The sequence below is a fragment of the Scyliorhinus canicula genome, unplaced genomic scaffold (assembly GCF_902713615.1).
Source record: "Scyliorhinus canicula unplaced genomic scaffold, sScyCan1.1, whole genome shotgun sequence".
Classification (NCBI taxonomy): Eukaryota; Metazoa; Chordata; class Chondrichthyes; order Carcharhiniformes; family Scyliorhinidae; genus Scyliorhinus; species Scyliorhinus canicula.
The window spans coordinates 2,516,612-2,527,653 of NW_024055744.1; the positions used below are offsets into that span (position 1 = coordinate 2,516,612).

Genomic DNA, 11,042 nt, shown 5'->3' on the forward strand with positions numbered 1-11,042 from the left:
TTTTATTCCTGACATACCTATAGAAAGCTTTTGGGTTTTCCTTGATCCTACCTGCCAAAGACTTCTCATGTCCCCTCCTTGCTCGTCTCAGCTCTCTCTTTAGATCCTTCCTCGCTTCCTTGTAACTATCAAGCGCCCCAACTGAAACTTCATGCCTCATCTTCACATAGGCCTCCTTCTTCCTCTTAACAAGAGATTCCACTTCTTTGGTAAACCACGGTTCCCTCGCTCGACCCCTTCCTCCCTGCCTGACTGGTACGTACTTATCAAGAACATGCAATAGCTGTTCCTTGAACAAGCTCCACATATCCAGTGTGCCCAACCCTTGCAGCCTACTTCTCCAACCAACACATCCTAAGTCATGTCTAATGGCATCATAATTGCCCTTCCCCCAGCTATAACTCTTGCCCTGCGGGGTATACTTATCCCTTTCCATCACTAACGTAAAGGTCACCGAATTGTGGTCACTGTTTCCAAAGTGCTCACCTACCTCCAGATCTAACACCTGGCCTGGTTCATTACCCAAAACCAAATCCAATGTGGCCTCGCCTCTTGTTGGCCTGTCAACATATTGTGTCAGGAAACCCTCCTGCACACATTGTACAAAGAATGACCCATCTAATGTACTCGAACTATATCTTTTCCAGTCAATATTTGGAAAGTTAAAGTCTCCCATAACAACTACCCTGTTACTTTCGCTCTTTTCCAGAATCATCTTCGCCATCCTTTCCTCTACATCCCTAGAACTATTAGGTGGCCTATAGAAAACTCCCAACAGGGTGACCTCTCCTTTCCTACCCAAGACAACCATCAAACCTTTGAGTCCCAATGTCTTATTGTTGAGGCAGAGATGGAAAAGAAGAGAAAGACATTCTGCTTTTCAGTTCTCACTACCTCTTGGAACATCCTCCTCCATGTGTCTAAAGATCTACGACCATGCCCAGTCATATCAAGAACCACCTCAGAAACTCACAACCTTGAGTAAAGGCCATCCTGAAATTGAGGTATGGCTGATGACAATGAGGGTAAAGTGCAGCAGGGAGTATGAGCTGTCATCCTGGCCCAGGGAGCAGGAGGGGAGAATGTAATGAATTTCTATCCTGGACTGACAAGGATGAATTTTGAAAACTCCTTTTACAGGTGGTTAGAAAGGGAGGATTTACACAAAGCAAACTCAAACCAGCAATAGGTTTATTTTTTTCCTGAATTTCGATTTTGGACTGACAGATGGCTTTTGTTACTTTCATTTTCAGGGTATTAGAAAAGGATTTGCAGGCAGGAAACATAAAGAAAACCTGACATCAAACTCTGACAGCATCACTCGATTCATCAGGTCCTGGATATTATCGCACTTTCAGTGTAAGAATTGAGTTCCAAGACATTACCACTCACTGTAAAATGTCTTCCTCATATCGCCCTGTAGATCTTGCTCCAAATCTTAAATCTGTGTCCTGAAATCCTTTTTACAATCAGCTAGTAGGAGCAACGTTACTTTAGCTACTTTACTGAGACCAATCAGAAACTTGAACACCTCTATCATTCTCCTTTGCTCCAAGAAGAACAACTGCAGTTTCTCCAACCTAACATTGCAACTAAAATCCCTCATTCCTGGAACTAATCTGGTAAGTCTCCCCTGCACTCTCTCAAGGACCATCACATCCTCCATAATGTGTGGTGATCACTGGTTTGCACAGATCCAGATGTTCAGTCTTCCTGTCTGTGATGTCATCAGGCACCTCCAGTTGCGTGACGACATCATCCCCGTTCTCAACTGGGAGATTTTTCCTCCGACTCTAGAGCTTCTGATATCTTTCCAGCTGCAGGCGACAGTGGGAGATTTTAATATGGAAAACAGTGAAACTGCTTCACAGCTAAGTATGTCTGAGCATTTATCAATACCTTTGAGCTTTTAGTGCTCTGCTCTGTTACCTGTGAGGGGTTCCATGTCTCTGGGGCTGGTGTGACCCTTGGAAAACAATGCAAAACTCCGTGGGGAGAGGGACAACCACCTGTCGACATATAAAATCCCTTCTCTCTCTTTCTCTCGCTCTCCCCCTCCCCCACCCCCCTCTGGAAAACCAAGATTCACGTTAAAATCTGGCAGTGACTTAGTTCATCGAGACCTGAATGTAAGTATTTATGTTTGATCTGCGGTTCAAGAATTAAACACCTGTGTAGCTGGAAATAGCGAAGAGCAAGATTTGCAAACAAGGATGTGAATGTTCCATTAAAATGTTGCTTAGCCGAGTCCCAATGTAGGTCAGTGAGCATAGGGGTGATGAGTGAGTGAGTGGGACTCCAGTTTGGCAGCTTCCCTTCCCTGAAGGACATCAGTGAACCAGTTGGGTTTTTGTGACAATCCAGCAGTTTTCATGGTCGCTTTTCTCAGTGTCGGCCCCACAAATGACCAGATTCATTCAGCTCAATTTCACAACCTGCCTTTGTGTTTTTGTCGTTCTCTCTCACTCCCTATTTTCTGTTTTCAATCAATTTCACAGGAGATTCAAAGGATTTACAATTGGGAAACTCAAACCAACATCACATCAAGATCGCACGGAGCCTCACAATTTACCATCGCCCGTATATCATCGGAACATCAACAAAGTTTAAAAATGAAAGGAAAAAGTATCATTCACAGTGGGGAAAAACCGTACACATGTTCTGAGTGTGGACGAGGATTCAGCAGATCATCTGACCTGTCAAAACACAAGTGTAGTTAGACTGGGGAGAAATCGTGGAAATGTGAGGACTGTGGGAAGGGATTCAGTTACCCATCTCGCCTGAAACTTCATCGGCGCCATCACACAGGAGAGAGGCCGTTCACCTGAACTGTGTGTGCAAAGGGATTTGCTGATTCATCCAACTTACGGCAACACCATCGGGTTCACAATGGGGAGAGACCGTTCACCTGCTCCAAGTGTGGGAAGGGATTCACCACTTCATCCCACCTGCTGACACACCAACGGGTTCACACTGGGAAGAAACCGTTCACCTGCTCTCAGTGTGGGAAGGGATTCACACAGTCATCCACCCTGAAGACACACCAGCGACTTCACACTGGGGAGAGACCATTCACCTGCACTGTGTGTAAAATGGGATTTGCTGATTCATCCAACTTACGGCAACACCAGCGGGTTCACAATGGGGAGAGACCGTCCACCTGCACTGGGTCTAAATAGGGATTTGCTGATTCATTCACACTCCGGAAACAACAGCAGAGTCACACCAGGGCGAGACTATTTACCTGCTCCGAGTGTGGGAAGGAATTCACTCAGTCATTAAACCAACAGAAACAACAGCGGATTCACACTGAGGAGAGACCATTCACCTGCTCTGTGTGTAAAATAGGATTTGCTAATTCATAAACTCAGAAACACTAGCGTGTTCAATCGGGGGGAAAAACGTGGAAATGTCGGGACTGTGGGCAAAGGTACAGTTGGAAATTCATCAGCGCATTCAGACTGGGGAGTGACCATTTTTATGTTGTGTGTGTGGGAAGGGATTGACTAGTTACCCACCAGGCTGACACACTGGTGAGTTCACTCTGGGGATTCCGTCAATAATCGAACCTGCGGAAACACCAGCCAGTTCACAAATAACAATGATTGGATTTTGTTGGGAATGACATTCATGTCTAAACCATATTCATTGGAGTCTGTTTTGCTGATGTTGATAAACTTCAGCTAAGTTATATATTCTGGATAAAAATCAAACATCTGTTTTGTGTTAAATGTAGTCTGTTAAGTTTTTTTATGATGTGGAGATGCCGGCGTTGGACTGGGGTGAGCACAGTAAGAAGTCTTACAACACCAGGTTAAAGTCCAACAGGTTTGATTCAAACACGAGCTTTCGGAGCGCAGCTCCTTCCTCAGGTGAATGAGGAATTCACCTCATTCCATTCACCTGAGGAAGGAGCTGTGCTCCGAAAGCTCGTGTTTGAATCAAACCTGTTGGACTTTAACCTGGTGTTGTAAGAGTTTCTTTGAAGGCCTCCCTCAAGCTGTCTGCCGTCTCCACCTCTCAGCACTGATTAAAGATACTTGTTAAAATCTCCCTCTCCATTCAAGATTGTATCCATTTAATGAAATGAAAATCGCTTATTGTCACGAGTAGGCTTCAATGAAGTTACTGTGAAAAGCCCCTAGTCGCCACATTCCGGCGCCTGTCCGGGGAGGCTGGTACGGGAATTGAACCGTGCTGCTTGGCCAGCCGTGGTCTGTTTTAAAAGCCAGCAATTTATCCCTGTGTGCTAACCTGATTTTCAGGAGTTAAATTTAGGTTTCCAGGATCTTCTTTTCCACTCTGACACCTTTATTAAGTGATGTAGTCACGTAATCACATTACCGTCTGTATTTGTGTTGAGTATTTTTTGAGTTTACTTATTTTTGTGGATAAGATAGCACAAATACTAAAGACTGTACATATTAAATCTTTTAAATTGGAATCTGTAAATAAGATGTTTTTGTTAATTTATTTAAAAAGGAAAACCCCCTTACTCCATTTCCAAAATGAGAATTCGAACTATTTGACTCAAGGTAACTGAACAGGTGCCGAGTGTTTATTGGATCAGACGGTGGAGCAGGAAAAACTCACCCGATTCTGATCTTCATTGTGTGGATTTACATTCAAAACCCATCGATAACCTCACTACACCCACTGAGATCAGCTACTCTTCCTTTGGATGATCTCATGATAGAACTTTTGTGGTCCTTTTGAGGATGAAATCATGCTTCACACCTGGTTCTGAAATACTATCACTCTGGGTGTAAGGTATTCCTGGGATAAAACATAGTTCTACATCTTGTCACCTAACACAAATTCATATCGTCACCCGAGTCCCAGATTTAAATGTGATTGTCCAGTCCAGAAAACATATAGAAATTGACCCCGTTAAATCTGATTCAACAAGCTACAAGAGATAGTTTGTGTTGTTCACAATGATGACAGTATCAACCTTCTCCCTAACCTAGCCTAACCCTTCTGCTGACCAGGGAGACTCCTTGTTCAGATGGTGACATTTCCTGTCTGCCCAGTTAGAGAATCATAGAATTTACAGTGCAGAAGGGAGACCATTTGGTCCATTGCGTCTGTACTGGCCCTTGGAAAGAGCACTCTACTTAAGCCCACACTTCCACCCCATCCCAGTAACGCCACCTCCCCGGGGAGGCTGCTCCCTAAGAGTCTGCTGCCCTTGTCTTTCACCTGAGGAAGGAGCAGTGCTGCAAAAGCTAGTGATTTGAATCAAACCTGTTGGACTTTAACCTGGTGTTGTAAGAGTTTCTTTGAAGGCCTCCCTCAAGCTGTCTGCCGTCTCCACCTCTCAGCACTGATTAAAGATACTTGTTAAAATCTCCCTCTCCATTCAAGATTGTATCCATTTAATGAAATGAAAATCGCTTATTGTCACGAGTAGGCTTCAATGAAGTTACTGTGAAAAGCCCCTAGTCGCCACATTCCGGCGCCTGTCCGGGGAGGCTGGTACGGGAATCGAACCGTGCTGCTGGCCTGCTTTAAAAGCCAGCGATTTAGCTGAGTGAGCTAAACCAGCCCCTATGGGCAGCACGGTGGCACAGCGGTTAGCACTCTGCCTCAGAGCGCCAAGGTCCCAAGCTCGATCCTGGCTCTGGGTCTCTGTCCGTGTGGAGTCTGTACACTCCCTCTGTCTTTGCATTGGTTTTGCCCCCACACCCCAAAGATGTGCAGGGTCAGTGGATTTGCCACGTTGAATTGCTCCTTATTTGGAAAAAAATTAATTGGGTACACTAAATTTATATATATATAAAAAGATTTTGTCCATTTACCCTAATAACAGCCGACGTGACTCAATGTCATTTTCTTCTTTCTGATACTTCGGAAGCACCGAGGGATGTTTTATTACATTAAGACCATAATAGAAGGAGAAGAATAAGGCCATTCAGCCTATCCAGTCTCCTCTGCTATTCAATCATGGCTGATCTTTTTCTCATCCCCAGTCTCCTGCCTTTTCCCCATAACCCCTGATCCCCTTATTAATCAGGAACCTATCTATCTCTGTCTTAAAGTCACTCAGTGACTTGGCCTCCACAGCCTTCTGCGGCAAAGAGTTCCACAGATTCACTCCCCTCTGGCTGAAGAAATTCCTCCTCATCTCTTTTAAAGGATCGTCCCTTCAGTCTGAGGCAGTCATCTCTGGATCTAGTTTCTCCTACTAGTGGAAACACCCTCTCCACGTACACTCTTTCTCGGCTGCTCAGTATTCTGTAAGACTCATCCTTCTAAACTCCATCGAGTACAGACCCCGAATCCTCAACTGCTCCTTATGTGACAAGTTCTTCATTCCAGGGATCATTCCTGTGAACCTCCTCTGGACCCATTCGAAGGCCAGCACTTCCTTCTTTAGATATGGGGCCAGAACTGCTCACAATATTCTAAATGGGGTCTGACCAGAGCCATATACAGCCTCAACATTACATCCCTGCTCTTGTATTCGAGCTCTCTCGACATGCGTGCTAACATTGCATTTGCCTTCCTCACTGCCAAGTGAACCTGCATGTTAACCTAGAGAATCCTGAACTAGACCTTCAAACTCCCTTTGCGCTTCTGATTTCGAAGCCTTTGTAGAAAATAGTTTATGCCCCTATTCTTCCTTCCAAAGTGCACAATCTCACACTTTTACACTTCTGCAGCCTCCCTGCTTCCTCAACACTACCTAGCCCTCTGATTGGCTAATGAGGAGAATGGGGATGAGAAACATATTAGCCACGATTCAATGGCAGAGCAGACCCGATGGGTTAAATGGCCTAATTCTGCTCCTATATCTTATGGTGTGGATGGTGTATCGCCACCAATGTTATCTTCCGAAAATGCATCTTTGCTTATTTTCAGCTTCTGAATCCAGGAGTTGGTTTAGCACAGGGCTAAAGAGCTGGCTTTTAAAGCCGACCAAGGCAGGCCAGCATCACGGTTCAATTCCCATACAAGCCTCTCCGAACAGGCGCCGGAATGTGGCGACCAAGGGCTTTTCACAATATCTTCATTTGAAGCCTACATGTGACAATAAGCGATTTGCATTTCATTTTTATTTCATTTCAGACTCCTCAACCTGCCTGTACTGCACCACTGAACCCACAATCTGTGACTGAGCGCTGAGGGTTCTCTTTGTCCTATTATACAATTCTACTCAGTTTCAGTCTTAGATTCCTTGGTAGCTGAGAGTCAGTTTCTTTTCTCTGTTTTCCTTTTCAATGAGTGGCTGTCTCTAAAAATACAAGATTCCAAAACACACCTCTTGGCTTGAACCATCACATCAGCACTTGGAGTGAATGACTGGGCTGAGGTCTATCTTGGATAAAAACACAAGGATCACTTGTCATCACAGAATCCTAAAAGTTTCCAGCACAGAGGAGGCCATTCAGCCCACCATGTTTGTACTGGCTGAGAATGAGCTATTCCCTAGTCCCTGTAATATGGTGACCAGAACTATACTTCATACTCTAGCTGTGCTAAACTGGTGTTTTTTAGGTCCAGAATAACCACCCTCCCGCCTCTCATTGACTTCAGTGTGATGGAAATCGACAGTTGGAACCTGCCAACATTTGACAGATATTTACAAATTATTTGCGGGTTTCTTACAATCGGGATTTTTCTCTGTTCAATTCCCTCAATGTGTTCGATAACAGACTGACTTTCGCCTGTGAATATCCAGCTGGATAATTGGGCCCTGATGAACACATCCTTCTTCAACTTGTTGACTCTAAATATTGAATCCTGTGGTTTCAGATACCAGATAATATAGAGCTTGGGGCGAAAGGGATCAAAGGATATGAGGGAAAAGCAGAGGCGAAAGAGGCCGGTGTTCTGGCCTTTGCGTCCCTAGTCGCCCGGCGGAGGATCTTGCTCCAATGGAAGGATGCGAGGCCCCCAAGCGTGGAGGCCTGGATCAATGATATGGCGGGGTTCATTAAATTGGAGAAGGTGAAATTTGCCCTGAGGGGATCAGTACAAGGGTTCTTTAGGCGGTGGCAGCCTTTCCTAGACTTCCCGGCGGAACGGTAGGTAAATAGGCCGGCAGCAGCAGCAACCCGGGGGTGGGGGGGGGGGGGGGGGGGGGGTGGTTTGGATCGGTGGGAGGGAGAACTGTGTACATGGGTTTGGGGGATGTGGCGGGTGTTATCTCTTTCCCTTTTGTTGTTTGGGTGTTCTTTTGTGTTTTTTTTTCTTTTGTTTGTAGTTGTTTTTGAAGTTAGGTGGGTGTTGTTCTTGGGGTGTTACCGCGGTTGTTTTGTTAATAGAGTTGAGATGTTTATATTTTGTAAAAATTTCAATAAAAATTATTTTTTTTTAAAAAGAGGGAAAAGCAGGAATCGGTTACTGAATTGGGAGATCAGCCATGATCATCATGAATGAGGCGCAGGCTCGAAGGGCGAAATGGCCACTCCTTCAATTTTCTATATTTCTATCATCAAGCTCCCAACAACAGATTGTCTTTTGCTGACTTCATTAACAGCTCTGCAATAATACAGAGTACAGTGATCCCATCCGGAGAACAGGGATAATGTTGGGGTCAACTCCTCATTGTTCGAGTATGTCCAAGCTGACATTAATTACATTGGTTTCTGTGGATCCTATTGTGACTGAGGGTCTGATGTGGGACGACATGGACGTCCACATAACTGGCAGTTTATGTTGTTGTTGGTGCTCAGGGGAAACCTTTGTAGCTGTTCCACTTCTGGTCTTTGTCTGGGAATGTCAGATGTTATGAGTTTGTTGTTGATGGTCCTTGAAACAAACTGAACCAAATTCAATCTTGCTTCCACATGGACTGGTCGATTGCAGTCTTTTCCCAGAGAGGTGGTCTGCAGTGCAGACGTTTGTAAGGATCCTATTTTGGATATCCTTGTATCATTTGTACTGACCACTGTGATGTTGTTTGTCCTGAGACAATCCCCATTGAAGGTCTGCTTGGGGATTTTATAGTCATCCATGTGGGAGACATGACCTGGCTGCCAAGTTCAATGTTCTGGAGGATGGTCTCTATGCTGTTGAGCCCAGCACAATGGGGAACCTGGTTGTTTTGAGATTTTTCTCCTGCTATTGAATTTTTATGATGGTCCTCAGGAGTCTTTGCTGAAAGAGTTCCAGAGCTGTAGCTCCTATAGCATCCCCAGGATTCCGCTCCACACAGCAGGGTGGGAAGGGCAGTGGCCTGGGAGATTTTGATTATAGTCCTCAGTTTAACGTCATGCTGCTTCCCGACTCAAACAGAAATAACGCAGTGGATTCAGAGCTCGATTCCACAGGATATACAGCACAGCAACAGACCATTCAGCCCATCCAGTCCCTGCTGGAGTTTCTGCTCCACTCGAGCTGCTCCCATCTTTCCACATCTAAATCTCTCATTGTAATCCTCTATTCACTTCTCCCTCTTGTGTTTGTCTAGTTTCCCCTTCAATACATCTGTACTATTCACTTCACCCACTCTCTGTGCCAGTGAGCTGATTCTCACCATTAGTAGAATGAATCCTGAGAGATAGGATTAACTGTCACATAGAAAGGCATCGACTGGTCAGGGATAGGCAGCATGGATTTGTTAAAGGAAGTTCTTGCCTCACAAATTTGATCAAATTCTTTGAGGAAGTGACAATAAATGTTGCTAAAGATCGTGCAGTGAGATGTTGTGCACATAGATTTTAGCAAGGCGTTTGACAAAGTCGCATGTGGCAAAAGCTGAAAGCCCGTGGGACACAGGGCAATGTGGCAAACTGGATAAAACGTTGGCTCAGTAACCGGGGACAAAGGGTAATGTTCATTGGCTGCCCTTGCAATTGGAAAAGTTGTTTCAAGCGGTCTGCCACAGGGCTCGGTGTTGGGACCATTACTATGTGGGCTATATAGTAACAGTTTGGACCAAGGGAGCATGATTAGGAAATTTGCAGATGACACAAAGATTGGCCGAATTCTGGACATTGTAGAGGATAGCTATCATCTCCAAAACAATAGAGATGGATTGGTGCAGTGGGCAATCCAGGGGCAATAGGTAATTTAACACAGAAACGTGTGAGGTCATGCATTTAGGGAGATCAACCAGTTCTGGGAGTGCACAAAAAAATTGGACAGATCTAGATCAAAACTGGGCATTCATGAGGTGCTGTGAGCCATCAGCAGCACAATATTTAAACACAATCTGTAACCTCACAGGCTGGCATATCCCTCACTCTACCATTACCATCAAGCCAAGGGACCAACCCTGATTCACCATGCAGTGGAGGAGAACATGTCAGGAGCAGCACCAGGTTTCCCTGAAACAGATTCCAATCTGGTGACCCTATAACAGGAGACGATAAACGTATTAAACAGCAGAAGCAGCTCTCGGCAGGACTAAGCGATCTCACTCATAGTGTTTCAGATCAAAGCTGCAGTCCTGCAACATCCACATGGTGGTGAATAATTAAACAAATCACAGGAGGAGGAGGCTCTACAAACATCACCATCTTCGGTGATTGGGGAGACAAGCACATCAGTACAAATTGAAACAAACTGAACCAATTTCAGTGCTGCCTCCATATGGGCTGGTCGACTGCCGTCTTTTCCCAGAGATATGATATGATTCTAGGTGGTTTGCAGTTCTTCTGCACTGTTTGTAATGATCCTTTTTTCGGATGTCCTTGTATCATTTGTACTGACCACTTTCATGTGACTCTTCCCAGTGCGAGTTTGTTCATGTTCAATTAGATTCTGTGATCATTTAAACAGCTTCCCAGAGTGAGAACAACTGAACTGTCCCTCAGTGCGAACAACCTGCTGCTTGACCAGGTCTCCAGTACAAATGACTGGGTTTTGTGTTAAGTGATCCTGGGTTTGCTACCAATACCTCCCCTGAATGCCAAAGCTAAGACAGACACGCTGGAAGCGATAGGGAGCTGGGACATGGCTTTGAGAGTAACCGAAGGTGTAAGAACTGAAATAGTCTGGAGTTAGAAAGGAGGAAAGGCCACAAAAATGCAACATTCAGTAACAGGACATCAATTAATCGCCTCTACCCCAGTGAAATGAAGGTTTCGATA

General features: G+C 44.9%; 1 long non-coding RNA gene across 1 annotated transcript; it reads left to right on the forward strand.

Moving 5' to 3' along the window:
* Window positions 1-807: 807 nt before the first annotated feature.
* LOC119960871 lies at window positions 808-2,619 on the forward strand. The gene is made up of 3 exons (XR_005459540.1): window positions 808-1,004; window positions 1,254-1,359; window positions 2,499-2,619. It is a non-coding gene; the product is annotated as an uncharacterized LOC119960871 (long non-coding RNA).
* Window positions 2,620-11,042: the final 8,423 nt, after the last annotated feature.